At 42.9% G+C, this 26689-nt stretch overlaps 1 long non-coding RNA gene across 1 annotated transcript in view; it reads left to right on the forward strand.

Moving 5' to 3' along the window:
• The first annotated feature begins 21565 nt into the window (after window positions 1-21565).
• The window catches only part of LOC140710593 (uncharacterized), a 148040-nt gene continuing 142916 nt past the window's right edge, over window positions 21566-26689 (forward strand). The window contains exon 1 of the long non-coding RNA XR_012091664.1: window positions 21566-21644. This is a non-coding gene — a long non-coding RNA (uncharacterized lncRNA). The remainder of the gene's footprint in view (window positions 21645-26689) is intronic.

A 26689-nucleotide genomic window follows, 5' to 3' on the forward strand; every position in this document is an offset into this window, starting at 1 on the left:
GTCAAGTATTGTTTGCTTTCTTTTGCCCAGAAAGCCCCAGTCAGTCACCTATCTGGAGGCTTATAAACGCCAGATCCACAGGTTTGGAAACCCACACCACATAGCATCCGGCCAGGGCCCCAAATCATAGTGAAGATGTAGGCACGGGTGGATCGCCCACTATTATAATATGATGTGCTACATCATCCAGAAGGAAACAGCCTCATAGAGTGCGGGAACACACTTCTAAAGGCACAAGGGAAGTACCTTTTTGGAACCAATACTCTTCAAGGATATGGGGACATTTTTCAGGATACAGTATACACATCAAATTAGAGTGCTTTATATGGCACCGTGCCCCAAACAGGAAGAAAACATGGGCCTGGAAACAAAGGGGTAGAGATAGACTTATCCCCGCTTCTCTTCACTCCCACTGACCCACTGGGGACTTTGTATTTTCTTTTCCTGGAATCCTGGGCTCTGGCGGCTGGTCCCTAAAGGGAACATATGTAACAGAGAACAAGTAAGAGTCTGGCTGAACTGCAGTCTACAAGTGTGACCAAAGTACTTGGGACTCCTCGTGTCCAGCAATCAGCAGATGCGAAGAAGAATCACCAACTTGGCAAGTGTGATTGTCATCAGCAGGAGGTTGTAGGACCACTTTATCCGATGAGGACAAGGACAAATGCAAGGGGATCCAGGTGATATTTCTGGGTGTTTCCTGGGACTCCCTGCACCATTGTAACTGTGAATGAACACATGCAGCAATGCCAGCCTCGGAAAGGTATGATTGCCAAGTGTCTCATTCCCTGAGAAACCAAGTTTGAATCAAACCACCAGAGAAGCCACCATGACTTGCCAATGAAGCCACCATCATCCGCCAGTCAAGCCACTATGACCTGCCAAACTGAAAGCTGAGGGTGGGGTGGGGGTATAGAGAATGAATGATGGAGGAAGGAGAGATGCATACCAGCTATAACCGCAAGACCCACTGTAGCAATGGGGCAGTGCCTTGTCCCACAAACCAAATTTCTTTTAGAAAGAGAGGCCATGGTATAGCTGTTCCCTATACATATGTGGACAGGTAGACTGTGGTCACCACGAAAATTCCCTGGTTAGATCCCTGCTGCCAGAAGCATAGTTGACTGATAGTACCGGCTTCTGGGTCCATCATCATGTTCATTCTGAGGTCACTTTTCACCCAGGCTGCTCCCATCCAGTTAATGGGGATAGTAAGGGAAGCAGAACAGGCTCCTTCCTATACAACGTAGGACACTTTTTAGTTTTTGTCTGTTTGTTTGTTTGTTTTTGTTTTTTGAGAGGAGTCTCATTCTGTGGCCAGACTGGAGTGCAGAGGCGCGATCTCAGCTCACTACAACCTCTGACTCCCTGGTTCAAGTGATTCTCCTGCCTCAGCCTCTCTAGTAGCTGACATTACAGGCACGTGCCACCATGCCCAGCTAATTTTTGTATTTTTAGTAGAGATGAGGTTTCACCATGTTGGCCAGGATGGTCTCGATCTCCTGACCTTGTGACCCGCCTGCTTCTGCCTCCCAAAGTGCTGGGATAGGCGTGAGTAACTGCATCTGGCCAATGTGGGACTCTTTTAATGAGCGAGTTTGGCTCTTCATTGACCTGGCCAAAACTTTCTTGCCATCTGAGCCCCTTTCTATCCAATCCCTCTTCCTTCCCCCTACTTCAGCACAGATGTCAGACCAGCAGCATGACCTGAAAGTTTTTTCTGACAATGCCTGCTTTCCCCGCTTTGTCCTTCACAGCTGTTACCCCAATTCATCTCTTGCATGGCTAATCCCATCTTGGTTTCTCCTTGTTTGACAAAATTAAGCACAGCCTGGATCCTGGGGTCCTCAGTGGTCTGAGGAAGTATGTCAGTAGGAAAATATTCAAAGCAAATTCTCAAAAATGTAGAAAGAGAAAGAAGTAGTAATAGCTTAGAAAACACTGTTTGAAGGAGCTTCAAGATTGTGTGGTTGACGACTACAAATACTGCAGAGAGCAAAATAGGGTGAAAGCTAAAATGAATGCAGTGGGTCAAAAAATTGAGTTACAGTGGCAGATAAATCATACAGTCTGGTTTGCCCTGAAGAGTCCTAAGCAACGTCTGTTGTCCTCCTATAGTCACAACTTCTCTTTCAAAGTGTCTTGGCTTCAACAATACATTATATGATGTTGGTTCCAGTTAGCTACTGCTGCCTAGTAAATGACTCTATAACTTAGTGAAATAAAGCAACCATCATTTTATTATGCTTAAAGTTTCTGTGGATCAGGTGTTTAGACAGGGCCCAGAATGAATGGCTTGTCTCTGTTCCATAATATAGAGAGCACCAGATGGGAAAATTCAAATGGCTGGGGCTTGAACTACTGGAGATTGAGGTTAGCTGAGACTATTAACCAGAACACATGTGCATGGCCTCTGGGTGTCTTGGCCTTCCTCACAACATGGCCACCTCAAGGTGGTCAGGATTCTTACCTAGTGGCCCATGGCTGCAAGAGTAAATATTCCACTGAAAACAGAGAAAGCTACCTAGTGTTGGAAGTCCTATAGCATCATCACCATCACTCCTGGTATAACCCATTCCAGGGTTGGCAAACTTTTTCTTAAAAGGCCAGGTGGTAAAAATATTAAGTTTTGTGAGACAAGAGGCAAAAAGAAGGGTATTAGGCAGGTTCTTACATGACTGATTAAAACAGAACCGTTTTAAAATATAAAAACCATTTTCAGGTCACATCATAAAATACCAGGGAGCTGACCAGATTTCACCCCCAAGCCATAGTTTGAGGACCCTTGATCTATTGGTCAAAGATTCAGGGCGAGGGAGCTTAGAGCCCACCTCTTGACTAGATGGATACCTAAGAATTTTCAGCCATGTTTTAAAACTGACCAACCATCCTCTTCAGTAGTAACTTTTCTTGGTGCACTTTTAGTAGAAGGATGGCTTTGTTGTTGTTGTTCTTGTTATTGTCTTGTTTTGTTTGAGACAGGGTCTTACTTTGTCATCCAGGCTGGATGGTGCATTCATGGCTCACTACAGCCTTGACCTCCCTTGCTCAAGAGATTCTCCTGCCTCAGTCTCCCAAGTAGCTAGGACTACAGACACATTCCACCACGCCTGGCTAACTTTTTTCTTTCTTTCTTTTTTTTTTTTTTTTTAATCAGAAAGGGAGTCTCACTATGTTGCCCAGGCTTGTCTCAAATTCCTGGATCAAGTGATCCTCCCACTTCAACCTCCCAAAGTGCTGGGATTGCAGACATGAGCCACAATGCCTGACCAGAATAATGTTGATAAAGGACAATTGCAGTGATTGAAGACTTTGGGAGAGGGAGTGAGAAAGTGGGAACTTCTGAAGATTCTAGAAAAGATGAAGAATATATTTAAAAGGTGATAAAGATCACAAGAACATATTTCTTCTTCTTGTTCTCCTCTTTCTCTTTCCCTACTCTGCCTTTATTTCTCCTTCCTCTTACTACTGGGGCAGGTACATAGATATGTAACATGAAGAAAATGTGCTGAAGGTCTACTGACTTAAGGCGCCAGAAGAGATGTTGAAACTCAACTCCCCAAAGGATCTGCACAGGTAATGTCAATGTATGAAGTCCGCTGCTATTATGGAATGAAGTATCTTTTACTTCTGCAGATAAATATCTTCTCCTGTGTTTTTCTAAAAACACACCACACACCACTCCATCCTCCCTCAACCTCACTTTTATAAATAAAAGTAAATAAATAAATAATTTGATATAAATTAAATAAATAAATAATTTATTATAAATAAAATAAATACATAATTTATTATAAATAAAATAAATACATAATTTATTATAAATAAAATAAATAAATTTATTTTAGATTCAGGGACTTGTGCTTGTTTGTTACATGGGTATTGCATGTGTAATGGTGGGGACTGGGTTTTTAGTGTATCCATCATCCAAATCTTAAACATTGTACCCAATAGGTAATTTTTCAACCATTAACCCTCTTCTTCTTCCCCCCTTTTGGAATCCACAGAGTCTATCATTTCCACCTTTATGTTCATGTGCACCCATTATTTAGTCCTCACTTATAAGCGAGAACATACAGTATTTAATTTTCTGTTTCTGAGTGAGTTTACTTAGGATAATAGCCTCCAGATACAGCTATATTGTTGCAAAGGGTATGATTTCATTCTTTTTTATGGTGGCACAGTATCCCATGGTAAGTGTGAGTGTGTGTGTGTGTGTGTAATAACACATTTTCTTCATGCAATCAACCTCAACCTCACTTTTAATAAAGATAAAAAATGTTTTATTTTCCTCTGAGTTTACCAAAATAAAACATATTCTTCAAATACAATGAAAAGTAGCTGTCAGCACTGACCTTTGCATTGGGGAGCTTTGCACTACACCGTCTCTAGGATAGAGAGGACTGTGGTAAGTTTAGAAGGAGGGATCCATCCTGTCTCAGGCAATAGAAGATACTCAGTCTCAGCTGATTGTTGGGTTTGTCTCAGTTTGGGGAAATCTTTCAGTTTTCCCAAAGAATCTGCAAAATCTGTAGTGTGGATTTGTGTAATATTTTAAATTAATATATTATTGATTATATAAATAATATATTATCTTTTAAATCTGTAGTTTGGATTTAATCCATACATCTGTAGGTTGATTATGCTATCTCCTGTTTTTCAAAGGTTTAGTACTGAACTCAGGTCTGGGGTCCACACTGTATGGCTGAATGAAAGGCATTTAAACTTCCTTTCCTAGAGGAAACACTTTCTGTTATGGTGCTGGTGGGGCTCCCTGGGAAGAAAACACTGAGATGGAGATAAACATGTAAGAAGTTGACTAGGAAATGCTCTTGTTGATATAGGAGCTAAGAAGAAATTATTTAGGCAGATAGTGAGGGTAAGGAAGTTCTTGGTAAGATTTCCCTTTTCATGAAAAGCACCCTCAAAATCATTTTCTTTTTTAAAAAGAGCAGCCTGTAAAATTGAGCTGCAGACATAGAAAGGCAAGCTAGAAGCTAGCAAGGGTGAATCCCAGCAGTTATGCCAATAGGAAAGGGGCTACCCGGGAACTAGGTATATTCAAAATGGCGGCACTGTCTTCCCTTTTCTTTGCCAACTGTGTGTACAACAAGGAGCAGGCAACATGGCCAGCCAGGTAGAGAAGTCATTTGCATAATATAAGATTAGGGTGGGGTGGCCAGCTTCTTTGCTCACTATGTAAACGTCACACCTGGTCCAACCAATCTTTGGGCCCTATGTGAATCAGACACCACCTCCTCAAGTCTATCTGTAAAATCCTACAAACTTCGCCATAAAACCGGAAGTCCAACCCAGGTGCTCCTCTCTCTCACAGGAGAGAGAGCTATTCTTTTTTCTTTTTCTTTTGCCTATTAAACCTCTGCTTTTAAACTCACTTCTTGTGTGTCTGCATCCCCAATTTCCTTGGTGTGAGGCGACGAACCTCAGGTATTTACCCCACACAACACCACCACTTCAGTGTGACCAAGACCAGTGGAAAGGAGGAGAAAGAAGCAATGTTGAGCAGAGGAAGAAGTTGAGCCATGTTGAAGTCTCAACAGAAGCTTCGGCCAACCCTTTGGGGAATTCTTGAGATGGAATTACCCTCTACTGCTAGCCCAAATTAGCGTGAGAGGACCTAGCCTTTACATTCTGACATCCATCAGTCATGGGATATAGGCTGTTCCAGGAATTGGGTGAGGCCTGGGGTGAGGTGTCTCTCCGCTGCTAAGGTAGTTCCCAAAGAGAGTGTCTGTTGGTAGCATCCCAGCAACTGGGATAACACATCTTTTATTCCTGGACCACCACATTCACCATATATCAAGAGCTCAGAGAAGACCTGTTAAGGAGTAGTGTCCTCTTCTTTTCTGGGGTCCAGTGTTACATTTGGTTAGAAACACTGATTGCTTAGGAAGATTTCAAGGTGATATATATGAGATTCTTATGATCTTTCTAGTCTCGTTGAAATAGAATGTACAGTACATCCTTTATTGAGAGTGGAACTTGGAATTGTACATAGAAACTTAAATAGAAGTTTGATATTATCTCCCTGAGGAGTACAGGCAGAGCTATCACACACACCTAGAAACTTGATGGTCCCTAAACCAACTCACTCATTTAATAAATGAGGACTCCCAGGCTCAGAGAAGTTGGATGAGTTGCCTACATTCAGATTTGGTGAATCCCTTATGGGCTGAAAACTGGAACCAGAATTCCTCACTCCATCTCGGGCTCTCCCTCTGCCATCCTGTGTTGCCTCAACCCTGCCCCATCCACCATGTTCGCCTTGCAATCTGGATTTTTAACACAAATCGCAACTGTGACTTCCACAGATACTAACGAGTTATACATTGTACATTCCCTAATGAGTATGAAGCAATTAAAGGATTATGCTGACATAATGTATGGGCTGTGTCAAGACAAAAATGAGAAATTCGATTTGCATAGAGCACTATTGATTAGCATACTGTATCATCGCTCTGAAAACCATTCAAGAAGGCATTCAAGGAACTCTGAGATGAGAAGGAGACAGTGAGCCGTACAGTACGCAGAACATCTCTATTTGTGAGCCAACAAAAGCGTATCAGCAGCCCCAGCTGCCTCCGCCACCCCTCCCTGTTCCCTGAGCACTACACTGACAGATCTAAATATGAAGAAGAAAAATGTCTCCGACAGGCTGTTATTTTGCTGCCTGAATTGTGTCAGGGAAGTGTAAATATAATCACATTTTATCCGCCAATCTGAAATGGATTTCAGAGGAAGGGATCACAATGTTAGGAGAAATCTTTTTCGTTGTAGCTTGCCTTGATTGAAAATAACTCCCTTGTTACCATCAGTAATGTGTTCAAGGGAGAAAAAAAACAGTGCAGTTCACGACAGAATTACTAGGCAATTCAATCAAAACCCCGTGCTTCGCTCTTCAGGTTATAAGGGAGACAGGTAAGTCCAAGATTTGCCTCTAGAGTGTGCGGATGGTTCTGAAAAATCTTCATTTGCACATCTGCATCTCCAGTGGTTACACTGATAACCATGGCAGAAACAAGAGTTTCGGCTAGGCACGGTGGCTCACATCTGTAATCCCAGTACTTTGGGAGGCTGAGGCAGGAGAATCACTTGAAACCAGGAGTTCCAACCCAGCCAGGGCAATATAATGTGACCTTGTCTCTACAAAAACTAAACAAAATTAGCTGACCATGGTGGTGTGTGCCTATGGTCCCAGCTACTCAGGAGGCTGAGGTGGGAGGATCACTTGAGCCTGGGAGGTTGAGGCTACAGTGAGCCATGACCACACCACTGCACTCCAGCCTGGGCAACAGAGTGAGATCCTGTCTCAAAAAGAAAGAAAGAAGGAAAGAAACACTAACCTCTCCTAAAGCAGCCATTTAATTCCTTGGCTTGGCCATTTCTTTGCCGTTTTAGGAGAGCTTTTAATTCCAGAGCAGGATAAACAGACTCTTTCATCTTCCCCCTGAGTCCTAAACACACTGAATTTATAGCCTAATCATTACTTTTGTCTTACTTTTCTGTTAATGAATATATATAGAATTGCCAGTTGGACTTTTCTTTCTTTCTTCCTTCCTTCCTTCCTTTCCTTCTTTCTCTCTCTCTCCCCCTCCTTCCCTCCCTCCCTCCCTCCTTCCCTCCCTCTATCCTTCTCCTTCTCCCTCTCTCTCACTTGCTTTCTTCTTTATTTTTATGTATTTATTTATTTATTTTGAGACAGGGTCTCACTCTGTCACCCAGGCTGGAGTGCAGTGGCACAATCCTAGCTCACCACAACCTGAAACTCCTGGATTCAAGTGATCCTCCCACCTCAGCCTCCCAGGTAGATAAGACTATAGGCTTGCACCACCATGCCAGGACTAACTCTTTTTTTCACTTTTGGGGAGATGGAGGTCTTACTAAGTTGCCCAGGCTAGCCTCAAACTCCTGGCTCAAGTGATCCTCCCACCTTGGCCTCCCAAAATGCTGGGATGACAGACATGTGCCATTGCCCTCAGCCAAGAACTTCTTTTCCATATCAGATAGTCAGGATGAGTTGAGAAAATTTGATTACAAAGCAGAGACACCAGATATTTAATTGGACATGCATCCTTAGTGTGTGTATGTGCCCATGAAATATTCATATATTAATTCAATTTAAAATCAGTCATAAGCAGATTCTCAACCTTGCACCCTATCTCCACTGCCATAGCCTTTAGAGTATATAAACTGACCCCCAAAGAACAAGCTCCCCTTTAAGGAGGAGAAAACACAGGAAGAAGCATTGAGGCTGTCCCCAGAGCAGCCAGCTCCCGGAGATCACACAGTCTGTTCCAGACTGTTCTCTGTTGTCATAGCACATGTAATGTTGCTTGAATTAAGAGCAGAGGAAAGTCACAAAGATCACCTTAGGTGTCTGCCAATAATGTGACTTGACATTTTAAGCTGGTCTCCTATTACTTTTGCTCTTTTCACTGAGAAATATCCACGTGACACCTCCTCAAAATTGTCAAGACATCAATGTAGACCTTATCCTCCCTGCTCGGGCATTCAAACAGGAGGAAAAGCAGAAATAGTCACTACACGGTTACATTCTTGGGTAAAATTACTTATCTAAATTTAGAACTAGGCCAGGCTTTGAGGCTTGCCCTTCATTCGAGGTCTAACGCATGAAAGACCTTGTGTTGGGCAATTTCGCAGGCTTGCTTAGAAGGGGGCATTTAATCCAATTTGATCTCCAGTGAATGCATCAGGGGCTGAATCTCTGCCGCTGGGGGAACCACGCTGCCCGCCCTCTGGTTTCCAGGCACTTTGAGAAAGATTCTTTTTGATGTCAGTGGGAGCTCTGTTTCCAAAAAGAAGCGATGACACAAGAAACTGCATAAAGAAATGGAGAGCCGGGGTCTGTTTTTGAGAACATTTCTCCCCTGGTTTGTCAGCCAATCATCCCCACTGCGCTGAGGGCAGGAGCGAACACATTCCATGGGAAGCACTGGGTCGGGATGAGTGGGGGGCATTTTCTTATGGTGAGAGAATTGGGATATTTAGCCTGTATATTTTAAGGCCAAATCCCTTCCAGCGGGAAACAATTAGTAAAGTCATCACTTGAGGCCATGCTGATTTTTGAATCATCTCAGCTACTGCTCTAATGAAAAAAAAAAAAAAAAAAGGAGCAAGTTATAGAAGTCACAAAGTCATTAGTGTCCATCAGTAAAAGAAAGTGAATCTGAGGCCGAGCGCAGCGGCTCACGCCTGTAATCCCAGCACTTTGGGAGGCTGAGGCAGGCGGATCACCTGAGGTCAGGAGTTCAAGACCAGACTGGCCAACATGGTGAAACCCCGTATCTACCAAAAATACAAAAATTAGCAGGAAGTGGTGGCGCAAGTCTGTAATCCCAGCTACTCGGGAGGCTGAGGCAGGAGAATCCCTTGAACCTGGGAGGCAGAAGTTGTGTGAGCGGAGATCGTGTCGCTGCCCTCCAGCCTGGGCAATAAGAGTGAAACTCCATCTCAAAAAAAAAAAAAAAAAAAATGCTAATTTGAATTTCAAAGCCTCTTCTTTTTTATCCTGAGCCACACTCTTTTTCCCCCTGCTACAGACATTCATAATCAAGTCTCTAGGTAAGACTTCAATCAATAAATGATTATTCTTCACAACGTCATCGTAAGTGGAACCTCAGTGTTTTCAAGATTCTCTCTTTCATCATTTGCTCAAGGTGTATCAGTTAGCTTTTGCTGCCTAATAACTAGCCCCATTTTGTAGATTAAAAACTCTGCCATTCATCGCTTATATAGGTGGGCAGTTGGGGTTGGGATGAGCTGGATGCTTCCTCTGTTGTTGTGGTCTCATTCAAATGGTTATGGTCAGCAGATGATCACGGCTTTGCTGAAATAACTAGGCATTGGCTAAGAGAACAGAATAACTGGGCCATACATCCTCACCATCCAGAAGGCTAGCCCAGGCTGGTTCACAAGTTGGTGATTGCAGGGTTTGTAAGCTGCAAGTGCTCTTCAGGCCTAGGAATGAAACATAAACAGGGGTTGCCAGGCACTATGGCTCATGCCTGTAATCCCAGCACTTTGGGAGGCTGAGACAGGAGAATTGGTTAAAGCCAGGAGTTCAAGGCAGGCCTGGGCAACATAGTGATATAGTGATACCCATCTCTTCAAAAAAAAGAAATTTAAGTAGCTAGGCATGGTGGTGCACACCTGTAGTCCTAGCTACTTAGGAGGCTGAAGTGGGAAGGTTGCTTGAGCCCAAGAGGTGGAGGCTGCAGTGAGCTGTGATTGCACTACTGCACTGCAACCTAGCTGACAGAGCAAGACCCTGTCTCCATTAAAAAACAAACAAACAAAAAACAGCGTCATTTCCACCACATTCTAAGTAAATCAAAGGCCAGGCGTGGTGGCTCATGTCTGTAATCCCAGCACATTGGGAGGCCAAGGAGGGTGGATCACCTGAGGTCAGAAATTCAAGACCAGCTTGGCCGACATGGTGAAACGCCGTCTCTACTAAAAATACAAAAAAGTTAGCCAGATGTGATGGCTCACATCTGTAATCCCAGCTACTTAGGAGGCTGAGGCTGGAGAATCACTTGAAACTGAGAGGTGGAGGTTGCAGTGAGCCAAGATGGCATCACTGCACTCCAGCCTGGGAGACAGTGAGACTGTCTCAAAAACAAAGAAACAACAAACAAAAACAAGCAAACAAACAAAAAAACTAAGTAAATCAAAAGGCTAACCTGGATTCAAAGACTGGAGAAGTAGACCCAGTTCCTTGATGGCAGAAGCTGTACTATATTGTAGTAAATTTTGTTATCTACCATACAAGGTTTGCTGGGGCTAACGTTTTAATACTGTGTAGGTGTAGCCAAGAGTTGCTAATGAGCAGGAACCAGATCCAACCTGAGCTTCTGTTTCTGATACTTACCTAGACCAGGAGAGAAAGGGATTAGGCAACTCAGTGTTGTTGAATAAAAGCAAGTGGAGAGTTTAAAAGTATACATATTTTAATAGACATTTGGTGCTAGAAATATGAACACAGAAAATGTCACGAATCTGAGTAATTTTGCACACTCATGTTAAAGTAGAGAGGGCCACTAAATCTCCTATCAGGGTGCTCTGCTGCGTCCCTTTCTGCCTCCACATGGTGGGGACCCTTTTAGGACTTCACCATCTATAATCACAGTGCTTTGGGAAGCAGAGGCAGGAGAATTACATGAGGCCAGCAGCTTGAGACCAGCCTGAGCAAGATAGTAAGACCCCATCTCTACAAAAATAAACATACAAAAACTAACCATGTGTGGTGTTGGTCACTTGTAGTCTCAGCTACTTGGGAGGCTGAGGTGGGAGGATCGCTTGAGCCCGGAGTTCAAGGCGGCAGTGAGTTATGATAGTGCCATTGCATGCCAGCCTGGGGGACAGAGCAAGATCCTGTCTCTTAAAAAAAAAAAAAAAAAAAGTAAAGAAAACCTTTTTTTTGGAACCTCCCCTTAGACTATGGGTCTGAAGCGGTGTTTCCTCTTTGATGTCTAAAAGGAAAATGTTCTTCCTACTTGAGACCACACACACTTACCCTCCCTGCAGGCTTTTATGGGATAACCATGTAGGAAACCAAAGCATTAACACCTAGAAAAGAATGACTCACATATAACAAAAGGGATTATTTACTCCTTGCAAACATTTTCCAGAGAAGTGCTTCCCCGATTTCCCCTCTGGAGAAGTGTTTATGACCTGGTTGAAGAAATCCAACAGGGAAGTCAGTAAATTTTGCCTTTAATACCCCCAGTTTTCTCTTTCTGCATCCTATTTTTTGTTTATTCTCCTCAGGTCAACACTACCTGATTTTGAGAAACCCTGTGTGTCTGCTTTTGCCTGAGTTTTCAGCCCTTGGCAAGAACAACATACCAGGTATTTATGCCTTCATGGGCTTACCTAACTGTGCTACCTTTTCAGAAGTATTTGCAGTACTTGTATGTTAAACCTGATCTCTAATATAAAGTATAAGCATTTTTTGTTTTTATTTTTTGCTTTTTGTTTTGAGACAGTGTTGATCTGTCACGCAGGCTGGAGGGCAGTGGTGTGATCATAGCTCACTGCAGCCTTTTCCCCTTGAGCTAAAACAATCCTCCCACCTCAGTTTCCTGAGTAGCTTGGACTACAGGTGCATCCCACCACACTAGGCTATTTTTTAAATTGTTATTAATTTAGAAATGGGATCTTGCTATGTTGTCCAGGCTGGTCTCAAACTCCTGGGCTCAAGCAATCCTCCCACCTCAGCCTCCCAAAGTGCTGGGATTACAGGCATGAGCCACTGTGCTAGACCAAAATATAAGGTTTTATTATCTGTGAAACAAAAGTACAGAATCACTTTAAATATTGTAAAGTACCTATGAAAGATATAAATTAGTTTTGGATTGAAAATATATTGCACTTAAGCAGAAAAATGTGTAACCGCAGAGACTATTTCTCAATAATTCATTAAATTGAACCTTCTTATAATTTGGTTATTTGCCTCTGAGTGAGGTCACACCAAAGTCTCATAACCTTCCAAGCTGCCTTCTCTTCAACCCTAATTTCCTCCCTTCCTTAGATTCCTCTATCCAGAACCTGTGCAGGTGTCTTACAATATGATTCCATTGTGTATTTGTCAGTGGTTCTGAGGTTGTTACAGGACTGCCAGATGGGTATGCCTACTGCACAGCAACATGCCAACACACCAAGACAGCAGGGTTTGCAGCAGAGAAAGAGTTTAATAATTACAAGCCTGCCAAACGAGGAAACGTGAGGAATTCTTGAGCCTCAGATCCATTTCATTGGGCTTCGGTGTTTAAGGAAATCATGGAAGGTAAGGAGCTGGGAAATTGGGATTGTTGATTGGTTGAGATAAGGGGGATGAAATGATCAGGATGTGGAAAACGAATTCTTCCATGAGTCAGTTTCTTGTGGGGCCTGCAGACAAGCTGGTATCAGTAGTATAGGGTAGATTTGTTAGTATGCAGAACCTAAAGGAGAAACTCAAACAGAGAGTTTATCATCTTTGATTTTATCTATAGAAAAAATAAAGAGTCTTGGGATAAATAGCATTCAGCTAAAGGAAGTGTAACAAAGGGCAAGTTGTCTTAACAAGGACTACTGATTGTACTGCACGCCTAGCTGAATTTTATTTTTCTCTTCTTAATCAGCTTTATAAAATTTTAGTTCAAGGGAAGAACCTCAGACTCTTTTCTGAACAAGTGCATCCTCAAGGGTTCTCATGGTTCTTCTGGCTGTAGTTGGAGCATTTTCTGAAGACAAAACTGCTGGTCAAGGTGGAGGAGGAGACAGCCTTGACAGCCTGGCCCATGGCAGCATGACATGATCATCTTTGTTCTTGAAAAATGTCCCTGAAACGTCACTGCTGAGGAGCACAGAAAGGGAAACAGACCGTGAATATGGCTGACAACCAAAATAAGTGAGTGAGGCATAAGTCGCCATCATCAAGGTTTTTTTGGGGGGTGTTTTTTGTTTGTTTGTTTTATTTATTTAATTGTTTATTTAAGACAGAGTCCCATTCTGTCGTCCAGGCTGGAGGGCAGTGGTGCAGTCTTGGCTCACTACAACCTCCTCCTCCTAGGTTCAAGTGATGCTCATGCCTTAGCTTCCTGAGTGACTGGAATTACAGGTGCACACCTGTAATTTACCTGGCTAATTTTTGTATTTTTAGTATAGACAAGGTTTCACCATGTTGACCAGGCTGGTCTCAAACTCCTGAACTCAAGTGATCCATCTGCCTAGGCTTCCCAAAGTGCTGGGATTATAGGCATGAGCCACCACACCCTACCTTGATCATTAAGGTTTATCAAGCCACTTCAGGGCACGTCCGGGAAAAACATGAGCCACAGATCCATCTGTGGCTGTTCTTCAGAAAAGGTTTTCAGTAGGGAGCTTAGTAATTTTTTTTTTCTTCTCAAGACTGAGTCTCACTCTATTGCCCAAGCTGGAGTGTGGTGGCGATCTCAGCTCACTGCAACCTCCTTCTCCCGGGTTCAAGCAAGTCTTGTGCCTCAGCCTCCTGAGTAGCTGGGATTATGGGTGCCTGCCACCATGCCCAGCTAATTTTTATATTTTTAGTATAGACAGGGTTTTACCATGTTGGCCAGGCTGGTCTTGAACTCCTGACCTCAAGTGATCCACCCGCCTCAGCCTCCCAAAGTGCTGGGATAACGAGTATGAACCAGCGTGCCCAGACAGGAGGTTGGTATTTATAGATTTCCTTAAAGAACAGGGAATAGAAGAGAGGCAGGCAGGCAGCGGATAGCTACATTCCTGAGAGAATTTAGTTACTGTCTAGTAAATCTACATTTTACATAAGATAATGTGAATGTCCAGAGAGAAAAAGGGGAATAAAGGAAGAGTCAGTTATGCAGACTTCTCTGGGTAGATGGAAGGAAGGAATCGACTTTGTTCTGCACCTGGGAAGATGAGCTTGTAATCAACATTATCAGTGTGGAGTTTTAGGAGCTCGAATTAGGTTGCAGATCTAAAGTTACAGTTGGTATGTCCTTGTTTATGGGAGGCCAGCAAAGAATTTGCTTACGGGCTGGGCACGGTCGCTCACGCCTGTAATCCCAGCACTTTGGGAGGCCTAGGCGTGTAGATCATGAGGTCAGGAGATCGAGACCGTCCTGGCTAACATGGTGAAACTGTCTCTACTAAAAATACAAAAAATTAGCCAGGCGTGGTGGCACATGCCTGTAATCCCAGCTACTTGGGAGGCTGAGGCAGGAGAGTCAGTTGAACCTGGGAGGTGGAGCTTGCAGTGAGCTGAGATGGTGCCACTGCACTCCAGCCTGGGTGACAGAGCAAGACTCCAAAAAGAAAGAAAGAAAGAAGGAAAGACGGAAGGAAGGAAGGAAGGAAGGAAGGAAGGAAGGAAGGAAGGAAGGAAGGAAGGAAGGAAGGAAGGGAGGGAGGGAGGGAGGGAGGGAGGGAGGGAGGGAGGGAGGAAGGAAGGAAGGGAAAGAAAGAAAGAAAGAAAGAAAGAAAGAAAGAAAGAAAGAAAGAAAGAAAGAAAGAAAGAAAGAAAGAAAGAAAGAAAGAAAGAAAGAAAGAAAGAAAGAAAGAAAGAAAGAATTTGCTTATGAATGACATGGAGGCTGTCCTTCCCAGATGCCTTAGGTCTTTTACCTCTCCATGGGCAACCTGGCTGATGCATAATGTTAGTGGCAGGTATTCATCTGGAAGAGGGTGTTGCAATGACCTTCCCTTTTGCTTAAGTAGTTTGCGGGACCCTGAGATTTTTATTTCCCTTTACTTGACTAAGATAGAACAGTAAACAAACAAAATCGACAAACACACCCAGCATTGTTGCTTTAGTTAATGTTAGGCTGGTCTCTTCACTGTTCACTGTATTCCATACTTTCCCTGCTGCCAACCTTCCCCTATATTAATTAAAGAAAGGAAGACAGAAAGATGGAAGAATACACACAGCATATTGAACTATGATTGACTCATCATTGCTCACTGGAGCCTTGTGGGAAGAGGATGGATGATCTGCCAGTGAGCAAGCAGGCTCAGATGGAGTTGAGGGTCCCCAGGTCATCCAAGGTCAGCTCGACTCCACCATCCCGTCATTACCCCATTTGCTTCCTAGAGAGTTTAGAAAACTAAAGATTTTTTCTAAAGACAGGAAATTAGAACTGAAACAATCGTTGGAGCTATCCAGCTCAACTCCCTTGGTTTTAAAGATTTTTTTAAAAAAATAATCCTGACTGGTACATCGGTGTATTAGTTTTCCATTGCTGCTGTAACAAATTAAAGCCATAAGAAAATCTTAATGGCTTAAAGCAATGCAGAATTGTCTTACAGTTCTGGAGGTCAAAAGTCCAAGAGACTAAAACTGAGGTGTCAGCAGGGGTTGTCATCTCCGAGGGTTCTCAGGGAAAGTACGTTTTCTTGCCTTTTGCAATTTCTGGAGGTCTCCATATTCCTTGGCTGATGCTCCCCATGGAGGCCACAGGCTCTCATCTCCCTAAATGTTTGCTGAAATTTCACTGGCGTGAAACAGGCTAGTTAATAGGAGAAAGGAATACAAGTTTATTCAATGTGTATATACAGAGCCTTCAAAATGAACACCCAATCCAACCGTAAGACACAGAAGCTTATATTTGAAAGAATGCAGAACCAGTGAAGCCAGAAGCAGGTTATGTTGATAAATCAGGTTTAGTGGCAAGACAGGTATGAGAAAGAGAAAAAGGAAGAGGCCTGGCTAGCAAAGGTGGTTTTGTTACATAGATGAAGTCTCCCTCAGAGAGAATAGATAGTTAAGGTTTCTTTCCAGATATTTTTTTCCACTTTTATTTTAGATTCAAGGGTACATGTGCAGCTTTATTACAAGAGTATATTGCATGATGCTGAAGTTTGGAGTACAGTTAAACCCATCACCCAGGTAGTGAGCATAGCACCCAATAGGTACTTTTTATTTATTTTATTTTATTTCATTTTTGAGACACAGTTTCACTCTGTTGCCCAGGCTGGAGTACGGTGGCACCGTCTCGGCTCACTGTAACCTCCGGCTCCTGGGTTCAAGCGATTCTCGTGCCTGAGCCTCTTGAGTAGATGGGATTACAGGTGCGCACCACCACACCCAGCTGATTTTTGTATTACTGGCAGAGATGGGGTTTTGCCATGTTGGCCAGGCTGGTCTCCAACTCCTGACCTCAAGTGATCTACCTGCCTCAGCTTCCCAAAGTGCTGAGATTACAGGCATGAGCCACCATGCCTGGCCCCAATAGGTACTTTTTATTTTATTTTTTTGAGATGGGGTGTCACTCTGTCACCCAGGCTGGAGTACAATGGCGTGATCTCAGCTCACTGCAACCTCCACCTCCCAGATTCATGCCATTCTCCTGCCTCAGCCTCCCAAGTAGCTGGGACTGCAGGCACCCACCACCACTCCTGGCTAATTTTTTGTATTTTTAGTAGAGATGGAGTTTCACCGTGCTAGCCAGGATGGTCTCAATCTCCTGACCTCGTGACCCGCCCGCCTTGGCCTCCCAAAGTGCTGGGATTACAGGTGTGAGTCACATGCACAGCCCCAATAGATACTTTTTAAAACTTTACCCCCCTCCCTCCCTCTCCCTTCTTGTAGTCCCCAGTGTCTATCATTCCCATTTTTATGTCTGTGTGTACCCAATGCTTATTTTCCATTTATAAGTGAGAACCTGCAGTATTTGGTTTTCTGTTTCTGAGTTAATTTGCTTAAGATAATGGTTCCCTGGGTCAGGTGCGGTAGCTCATACCTATAATCCCAGCACTTTGGGAGGCTGAGGTGAGCAGATCACAAGGTCAGGAGTTTGAGACCAGTTTGGCCAAGATGGTGAAACCCCATCTCTACTAAAAATACAAAAATTAGCCGGGTGTGGTGGCGCACACCTGCAGTCTCAGCTACTCGGGAGGCTGAGGCAGGATAATCGCTTGAACCAGGGAGGTGGAGGTTGCAGTGAGCCAAGACCACACCACTGCACTCTAGCCTGGGTGACAGAGCAAGACTTTGTCTCAAAAAAAAAAAAGAAAAAAAAAAAAAGATAATGGTCTCCAGCTGCATCTGTGTTGCTGCCAAGGATATCATTCTTTTTACGCCTGCGATAGTATTCCAAGGGTATATGTACCACATTTTTTAAAATCTAATCCACTGCTGATGGACGCCGAGGTTTATTTTGTGTCTTTTATTCTGACAATGGTTCTTCTGCCTCCCTCTGCCCCATGGGGGGAAAAAAAAACACCCTTATCTTTTTTTTTTTTTTTTTTTTTTTTGAGACAGAGTTGCTCTGTAACCAGGCTGGAGTGCAATGGCATGGTCTCGGCTCACTGCAACCTCCACCTTCTGGGTTCAAGCAATTCTCCGTTGGGACAGGCACATGCCACCACGCCTGGCTAATTTTTTGTATTTTTAGTACAGACGAGGTTTCACCATGTTAGCCTTGATCTCCTGACCTTGTGATCCACCCACCTCAGCCTCCCAAAGTGCTGGGATTACAGGCGTGAGCCACCACACCTGGTCAAAAACCTTTACCTTTTTAACAGTTGAGTCCATCCAGATAATCCAGTAGGACCTCCTTATCTCAAGGTCAACACATTAGAAGCTTTAATTCCGTTTTTGCCATGCAATCCAACATATTCACAGGTTCTGAGGTCTAGGGTGTGGACATCATTGGGGAACCATTATTCTGTTGATCACAGCTAGTCAGTTTAAGTTGATAAGCAAGAGGGTAATAGTAGCTTACAACAATAGCCAGGCAAGTTTCAGGACTTTAGAGTCATGAGATGTTCCCTATAGAAACTAAATATAACATCTTCACACACATCCCTGAATTGTTTTTCAGAAATCCAGCGCCCGACCAAATGAGTCCACTGGCACATAGACCTCAGATAAGGGGAAACTGAGGACTGAAATCTGGCCCCTGCTCTTGGTTCTACATTTCTTCCTGTGAGACCTGGAAGAAGTCACACCCATGAGCCAGAGCTAACATTCTTCTCTGCCCATCCCAAATCCATAGACAAAGCTTGGCCTCCAGAACCAATGGCAGATCAGAAAATCTTTGACTCCCGCTGTGATCTATGGGCCTCTGCTTTAAGACATCCTGCCCCTTTAACCCAAAACTGATGTGTAAACTCCATGGATTGAGTTATGATTTTGCCTGTAACTTCTGTTTTCCTGAAATTTACCCCTGCCTTTAAAATCCCTTATCTGCAAGCTCTCAGTGGAGAGGTCAGGATTTAAGCATTAGCCGCCTGGTCCTGTTTGCTGGGTACTCTGCAAATATCTACATTTTTTTCTATGGCTGCAAAGCCTCAGTGTGGATATGTGGTCTTACTGCGCCAGGTAAACAGTCCCCAGTATGGATCTATAATAGTCTTCTTGTTGAAACTGAAGGTGCTCTTATACACAGAGATGGAGATATGATAAGAAAGGGGTTCCTTTAAATGACCCGATACTTGTCCATTCAATGTGTGTGTCTGAACTCCTGAAATCTCTTAAATACCTCCGAGAAGCCAGTTTTAAGAATTCAACAGCAATGGGCAGCCCACTCAGTGGACCGAAGGCAACAAAGCGGTCTTCACAAAAGAGTGCAGAGATAGCTGAAGGTCATTCCAAAGGGAGATGTCAAACCATCTTCTGCGGCCTTGACTCCTCCCTGGAGAGGAAATGGTAATGAGTAGCCACAGCTGCTAGAAGGGAAAATAATCACCTGATTTCTCTGTTGCCCTCTAGATAGCCTTCTTCTCCAGGTGCTCTGCCACCCAGGCATGATGAATAGCCTTGCCGTTTTCATGATTCACTCCTCTCCTAGCCTCAACCTTCCGCACGTGATTTTTCAGTTCCCTCCCGCTCCAATTCGAATAGAGTATCTGTCCTGCCCCATTGATAGAGGGCATGACCATGTAAATTGCTTTGGTCTATGTGCTATTAGCAGACATATGCAAACAAGAGCTGGAAACATACATGTGTAGTTGAACTTTCCCTCTTGCATTTCCACCATGGCCATGGAAACATGTTCAGAATAGCTTGCAGCTGATCCAAGGAGGATGATAGCTAAGTAAGGCAACAGAAGCAAATCTACAACTTGGAGCCAAGATCAGCCAGGCTGAGTCCAGATCAGCTGACCCCAAGCCAAGTCCAGGCATGTGAAAAAGAATAAGTGATTGTTGCTGAAAGTCACTGAATTATGAGATATTTTCTTACACGGCATTATTGTTGCAATTTGCTGATTGATGCATAAGGGTAAACAGAACATCCCCTGGTACAAATCTTGAGAGCAGTAATACATATTCAAAAAAGAGCTTTGAAGTATCAGAGGAAGATTTTTTTCAGAACATAGGGGCAAGTCTGTCCTGTAACATCAGCACAGAAAACTGGGCTGAAAAAGTCTTATTAACTAGAAAACGTCAGTGCTGACTTAACTCGGTGACTTCAAAGACCTAGAGTCATGCTTTCTTTAAAGCCAGCAAGCTCTGCTCTGCATTTGACCCCTGCTGGACTGAGTTATTTTGGATCTGTTCTTGTGACTCTGGGGCTTAAAATAGTCACTGCTGAGCCATCTGTCTTGGGATCCATCTCACTTCTGAAAGGTATAGCAGCTGTGGCTGAATTGAAAGCAGCTCCTGTTAAGAAAGTGAACAATCTCTCAGCTTTTCTCCATCCTATGAGTGTGCCCAAGGGAGAAAATAAAATAGAGGGCATTTGGCTGTCAAAGAAGGATAAGAGCTTAAGAAATGAACCTGGGAGATGCTGGGCAGATAGCAAACGAGAACTGGGACAGCTGCCAGAGGGCCTGGAAAGGAGCCAGGTTAAATAAAGTTCAGACAAAGATGCTGCCAGCTGGAGGTGGTGAGGGAGAATGGTCCAGGGCATGGCTGTGTAATAGCAGAGCAGCAAGTTGTGGTAGGAAAGGGTGTGGGGGTCAGGAGACAGAGGTCTCCAGTCAACGACTCAACTTAAGCACCGACATGGTCACTGTGTGACCTTCTGCAACTCTGTGCAACTCTCAGCCTCAGCTTTTCCACCCTTAATGTGGAGTTAATAATATTGATCTCAGGTGGCAAGAGTCCATCAGAATAATTCAAACAGGAACCAGATAAACTGTAGAAACCTAAGTGAAAATGTCATCAATCACACACAGGTGAAGATGATCATTTCAACAAGGCTAATACCAGATCTCTCATTTTACTGTTTCATGGTATATTTCCAGTACTTAGTGCACTATATAATATAATATATATATTATATACAATATAGTATATATTATACATACAAGACTGTCTTCTATATACAGCATATACAGCTGTATATACAGTCTTGTATATAGTACAAGACTGTATATATTAGTCTTGTACTATATACAAGACTAATTTATAGTAATATATATTCGTGTATATAATATATTATAATAATATGTAATATATTATGTAATAGATAATAATCTATAATTATATTATGTATATTATATATAATAATTATATTACCTTATATAATATATAATATACTATAATTATATTATTTTATATAATATACAATAATGATTACATTATTTATATACTATATAATAATTAAATTATTTAATACATTATATAATAGCTATATTATGTTATATAATATATAATAATTATATCATTTTATATAATATATAATAATTATATTATTTCATATAATATAAATATTATATTATATAAGTATAATTACATAATATATAATATTATATTTATATATCATATGTAATATTATATAATTATATATTATATAATTATATAATATATATTTATTATATATAATATATATTATATTATTATAATTATATAGTATTATCATATATTATATAATTGTAATTATATAATATATAATAATGTGTTATACGTATTTGGCATATACACACATGCTGGAGAAACCCACACTCGCTCAATAATTTCATTATTCAATCAGTAATGCCATTAACACATGTACCAATCAATCTTATTTATGTTCCTGGAAAAGTAAGAGATAGCTGTTGTCTTTATCTGGAGAGCTCCTGAAGTTGCATTCTAGTACAGAATAGAGAACAATAGCCAACCTGCCTGCCTCACAATCACATCAGAGCACTACAAGCAACTGCTGCCATGAGCAGGATCCCAGCCCACAAGGGAAGGTGAGTTGCTGGTGCAGAACTCAAGGGGAAGTCTGTGGTCATAAGGAAGGGGCAGGCTGCTGGAGAAGGTGTCTGTCCTCCATCTCTCTGTTTCCTAAGGCTCATGTCTTTTTCGTTTGCAACCGCTAGGACATAATGTTTACATAGGACCTGGCGTTGCACGGACCCTGGGTTGCCGCTTACAACCTGTCCAATCTTTGCAAAGATGCTTAATCTCTTCTCAATGCTTCATTTACTCATCTGTGAAATGGGTATTAACAACCTGCTTACTTCCATGGGTGTTTACAGCAGGGATCAGCCAACTGTCACCTGTGTGCAAGCTCACCCCTACTGCCTGTTTTTCTGTGTAAAGTTTTATGGGAACACAGCCAACCTCATTTATTTACAAGTTGTCTATGGCTATTTTTATGCTTCAGTGGCAGAGCTGAGTGACTATGACAGGGGCCAGATGGCCTGCAAAGCCTCAAAGAGTTACTATCAGGCCCTTTGTGGAAAGCATTTGCTAATTCCTGGTTTGAGGATTCAACAAGGTAATAACATGTGAAACCTTTAACACAGTATCTGGAATGTGGTGGGCAGTCTTAAAATGGTATTGTTGTAATGGTGATACAAATAAATATCTGCTTTTAAGTGTTTCAGGAGAAGGGATGTTCACATAAATAAGTTGGGATGGGAACATGGGCCACAGTCTTAACAAGACTCATGCGGGTGCCATAGGAGCCTATGGGAACCATAGCCCCATTGACACAGCGTGGTGCTCCCATCAAAGGAAGAGAAAGAGGAACATGGAGAAGCTCAGCAGGCTACAGGAGAGAGGGACCAGGGTGGCAAGGACTCGAAATCATGACACTGAGTCTGGAGATGGTATTTGGCAGGCAGTTCAGTGAACATTTGCTCCTCCTGAGTGAGAATTCTTGGCAGAGAAGGGATTAACCCATTCCACGAAGAACATTTTGGGGACTTCCAGGGACAACATGCTGTAGCTATTGGAAGGCTTACGTGGCATGTGAAAAACTCGAGATCCCTTAAAGAGCTGCTGGCTCCATGCAATGCCTCACATACTTTTCATTGGCCACACTCTCTCTCTCTCTTTTTTTTTTTTTAATTTTATTTTAAGTTCCAGGGTACATGTGCAGGACTTGCATGTTTGTTACATAGGTAAATGTATGCCATGGTGATTGGTTGCACCTGTCAACCAATCCCCTAGGTATTAATCCCTGCATGCATTAGCTATTTGTCCTTGTCCTGGTGCTGTCCCTCCCCCCACCACTCCCTCTCCCTGACAGGCCCTGGTGTGTGTCATTCCCCTCCTGAGTCCATGTGTTCTGATTGTTCAGCTCCCACTTATGAGTGAGAACATGCAGTGTTTGGTTTTCTGTTTCTGTGTTAGTTTCCTGAGGATAACGGCTTCCAACTCCATCCATGTCCCTGCAAAGGATGTAATCTTGTTTCTTATGGTTGCATTTCCATGGTATATATGTACCACATTTTTTTTTTTTTTTTTTTTTTTGAGATGGAGTCACAATCTGTCACCCAGGCTGGAGTGCCATGGCACGATCTTGGCTCACTGCAACCTCCGCTTCCCAGGTTCGAGCAATTCTCCTGCCTCAGCCTCCCGAGCAGCTGGGATCACAGGCACCCACCTCCACACCTGGCTAATTTTTTTGTATTTTTAGTAGAGATGGGGTTTCACTATGTTGGCCAGGCTGGTCTTGAACTCCTGACCTTGTGATCCCCCTGCCTCAGCCTCCCGAAGTGCTGGGATTACAGGCGTGAGCCACTGCGCATGGCCACGTACCACATTTTTATCTCTTTCAATCCACAGTTTATCTCTTTAATATCCTCTGTTTGTAAAGCTGTGCTTTGCTTACTTAGGTATTTCCAACATGGCTTTAAAAATTTCAGTGGCTTACTCAACAAATTTTTTCACTGGAACAAACCAATGAGAAGTAGAAGAATGTTTAAGTAGGCTGGCAGCCAGGCAAAAGGGAGTGGAAAGGCAGAGACAGAATGTCCAAAGGTCTTTCCTCAGTTTTAGTGTTTAGAAACACATGACCATGTAAGCATTCTGGAATGCGGTGAATATTAAGTTTTCTTCTTGCAACGGCACTCAGCGCTACCTGGACTTCAAGTAAGCTGGGCACTGATTGTCCATTAGCTTGCAGCCATTGGTTGAGTCCCATTCAAGAATCATTTATTGAGTGTGAGACTGAGGCATGAGAATCACTTGAACCCGGGAGGTGAAGGTTGCAGTGAGCCAAGACTATGCCACTGCACTCCAGCCTGGGCAACAGAGCAAGACTCTGTCTCAAAATAACAATAATAATTATTATTATTATTTATTGACTTTATGAGCTAGAATATCTTAGTAGTGAACTCCCAGGGTTATTGTGTTATTATCAAAATAGACTCATAACACTCACCTATCATTTATCAAGGACTGGCTATGTGTCAAGCATTGTGCAAAAGATTTTTACATACAATTGGCTCTTTGTATTTGTGGGTTCTACACCCATGGATTCAACCAACCAAGGATTAAAAATATGTTGGAGACTTGTGCTTGTGATCTCAGCAACTCAGGAAGCTGAGGCAGGAAGTATCACTTGAGCCGAGGCGTTTGAGGTGGCAGTGAGCTATGGTGGCACCATTGCACTCCAGTGGGAGACAGACAGAGACTCAGTCTCTATCTAAAAAACAAAAAAAAAAAAAAAGAAAAAGAAAAAAATTGAACACAAGTCAATAAAAAATGCAAATTAAAAAACCTCTATAGTATAACAATCATTTACATAGCATTTATATCGTGTAAGGTATTAGAAGCAATCTAAAGATAAGATTGAAAGTGTACGGGAGGATATGCATAGGTTATACACAACTACTACACCATTCTGTAGCATAAGGGACTTGAGCATCCTTGGATTTTGGTATCTGAGGTGGGTGGGGACTAGAAGGTGGAAGACAGGGGTCCTGAAACCAATCCGCTATGTATATCAAGGGAGAACTCTACATGAGTTTATTGAATCCTCAGAACAACCCTTCATGGTTTTAGAGTTGATCATGCAGACACCTAGCACCATTAGGTGACATGCTCAGGTCATACAGCTAGCAACAGAGTCAAAATTTGAACCAAGTTTGCAGATTGCTATCTCAGCATCCTCTCAACTTCTCAATGCCACTTTATAAAAGAAGGCATCCAAAGAGTTGCCCAGAACATAGCTGGTGCAACTTGAAATACATGTCTCCCGTGATAAAGTGGAAATTTTCAAGAAGATGCACAAATCTGGGGGGCATTGGGCCTTGCCGGACTCACTTGCCCACCCGGAAGGCAGGGAATGAGATGGTAGGGCTGACTGCACCCTGCTGGCAAGCAAACCTGGGCATTGTCCCTACATCTTCAACCAATACTATGGACCTGTTTTCCAACTTAAGTCAAATCATCTTTTCAATGACACTGCCAGAGGTATTTGAACCACTGCAACTCCATCTTGAATAGAGGCTGGGTAGAATAAGGCTGGGACCTGCTGGGCTGCGTTCCCAGGAAGTTAGTCATTCTTAGTCACAGGAAGAGATAGGAGGTGGCACAAGATACAGGTCACAAAGACCTTGCTGATAAAACAGGTTGCGGTAAAGAAGCCGGCCAAGATCCACCAAAACCAAGAGGGCAACGAAAGTGACCGCTGGTCATCCTCACTGCTCATTATACATTAATTATAGTGCATCAGCATGCTAAAAGACACTCCCACCAGCAACAAGACAGTATACAAATGCCATGGCAATGTCCAGGAGTTACCCTATGTGGTCTAAAAAGGAGAGGAAGCCTCAGTTCCAGGAATTGCCCACCCCTTTCCCAGAACTCTCATAAGTAATTCACCCCTTATTTAGCATATAATCGAGAAATAACTATAAGGGTCCTTAGTCAAGCAGTCCATACCACTGCTCTGCGAATGGAGTAGGCATTTTGTATTCCTTTACTTTTTGAATAAACTTGCTTTCACTTTACTCTATGGACTCGTCCCAAATTCCTTCTTGCCTGAGATCCAAGAACCCCCATCTTGGGGTCTGGATCAGGACTCCTTTCTAGTAACAAGACTATATAGGTTGACACTAGTTTGTAGGGTAGCAATGAGGGAGAAGTAGACACGGTCCCCTTTTAAAGAAAACAAAACCCCCCAAATAAGCACATTTAAATTCTCGTTTATTTAGCAGAGACCCTTGAAGCCACTCTACTCTTGTTTTGTTCTTCTTGTTTGTTTCTTGTTTTTGTTTTTGAAACAGAGTTTTGCTCTTGTTGCCCAGGCTGTAGTGCGATGGCATCATCTCGGCTCACCACAACCTCTGCCTCCCTGGTTCAAGCGATTCTCCTGTCTCAGCCACCCGAGTACCTGGGATCACAGGCATGTGCCACCACGCCCGGCTAATTTTGTATTTTTAGTAGAGATAAGTTTTCTCCATGTTGGTCAGGCTGGTCTCGAACTCTCGACCTCAAGTGATCTGCCTGCCTCCGGCTCCCAAAGTGCTAGGATTACAAGCAGTGAGCCACCACACTCGGCCAGCTTTGTAACTTTACTTCATCCTCTTCATTTACATAGGGTGTACCCCAAGTAACCAATGGAAACCTCAAGAGGGTATTTAAACCCCAGAAAATTCTGGATAACGGGGCTCTTGAGCCCCTGTGGTTGGACCCGCTCCCACCTTGTGGAACATATTTTCATTTTTAATAAATCTCTGCTTTTACTGCTTCATTCTTTCCTTGTTTTGTTTGTGCATTTTGTCCAATTCTTTGTTCAAGAGGTCAAGAACCTGGACACCCTCCACCAGTAACACTATCATTGGTACAAAATGGAAACTGAGGCAGGAAGCACCTTGTCTATCTTCATGCTCCACTGTTCTTTCTTTTCTTGAGAAGTCTGTCATCCTGGCTAGCACAAAAGTTATCCAGACACTGGAAAGAGCCAAAAAGGAAGATTCTAATATAACTTCCCATCTCAATCCTTCCTCGCTCCTCATTCCCCATCAGCCTGCTTTCTGCTCTGAGCTGCAAATCTATG

Source organism: Chlorocebus sabaeus, chromosome 28 (assembly GCF_047675955.1).
Source record: "Chlorocebus sabaeus isolate Y175 chromosome 28, mChlSab1.0.hap1, whole genome shotgun sequence".
Taxonomy (NCBI): Eukaryota; Metazoa; Chordata; class Mammalia; order Primates; family Cercopithecidae; genus Chlorocebus; species Chlorocebus sabaeus.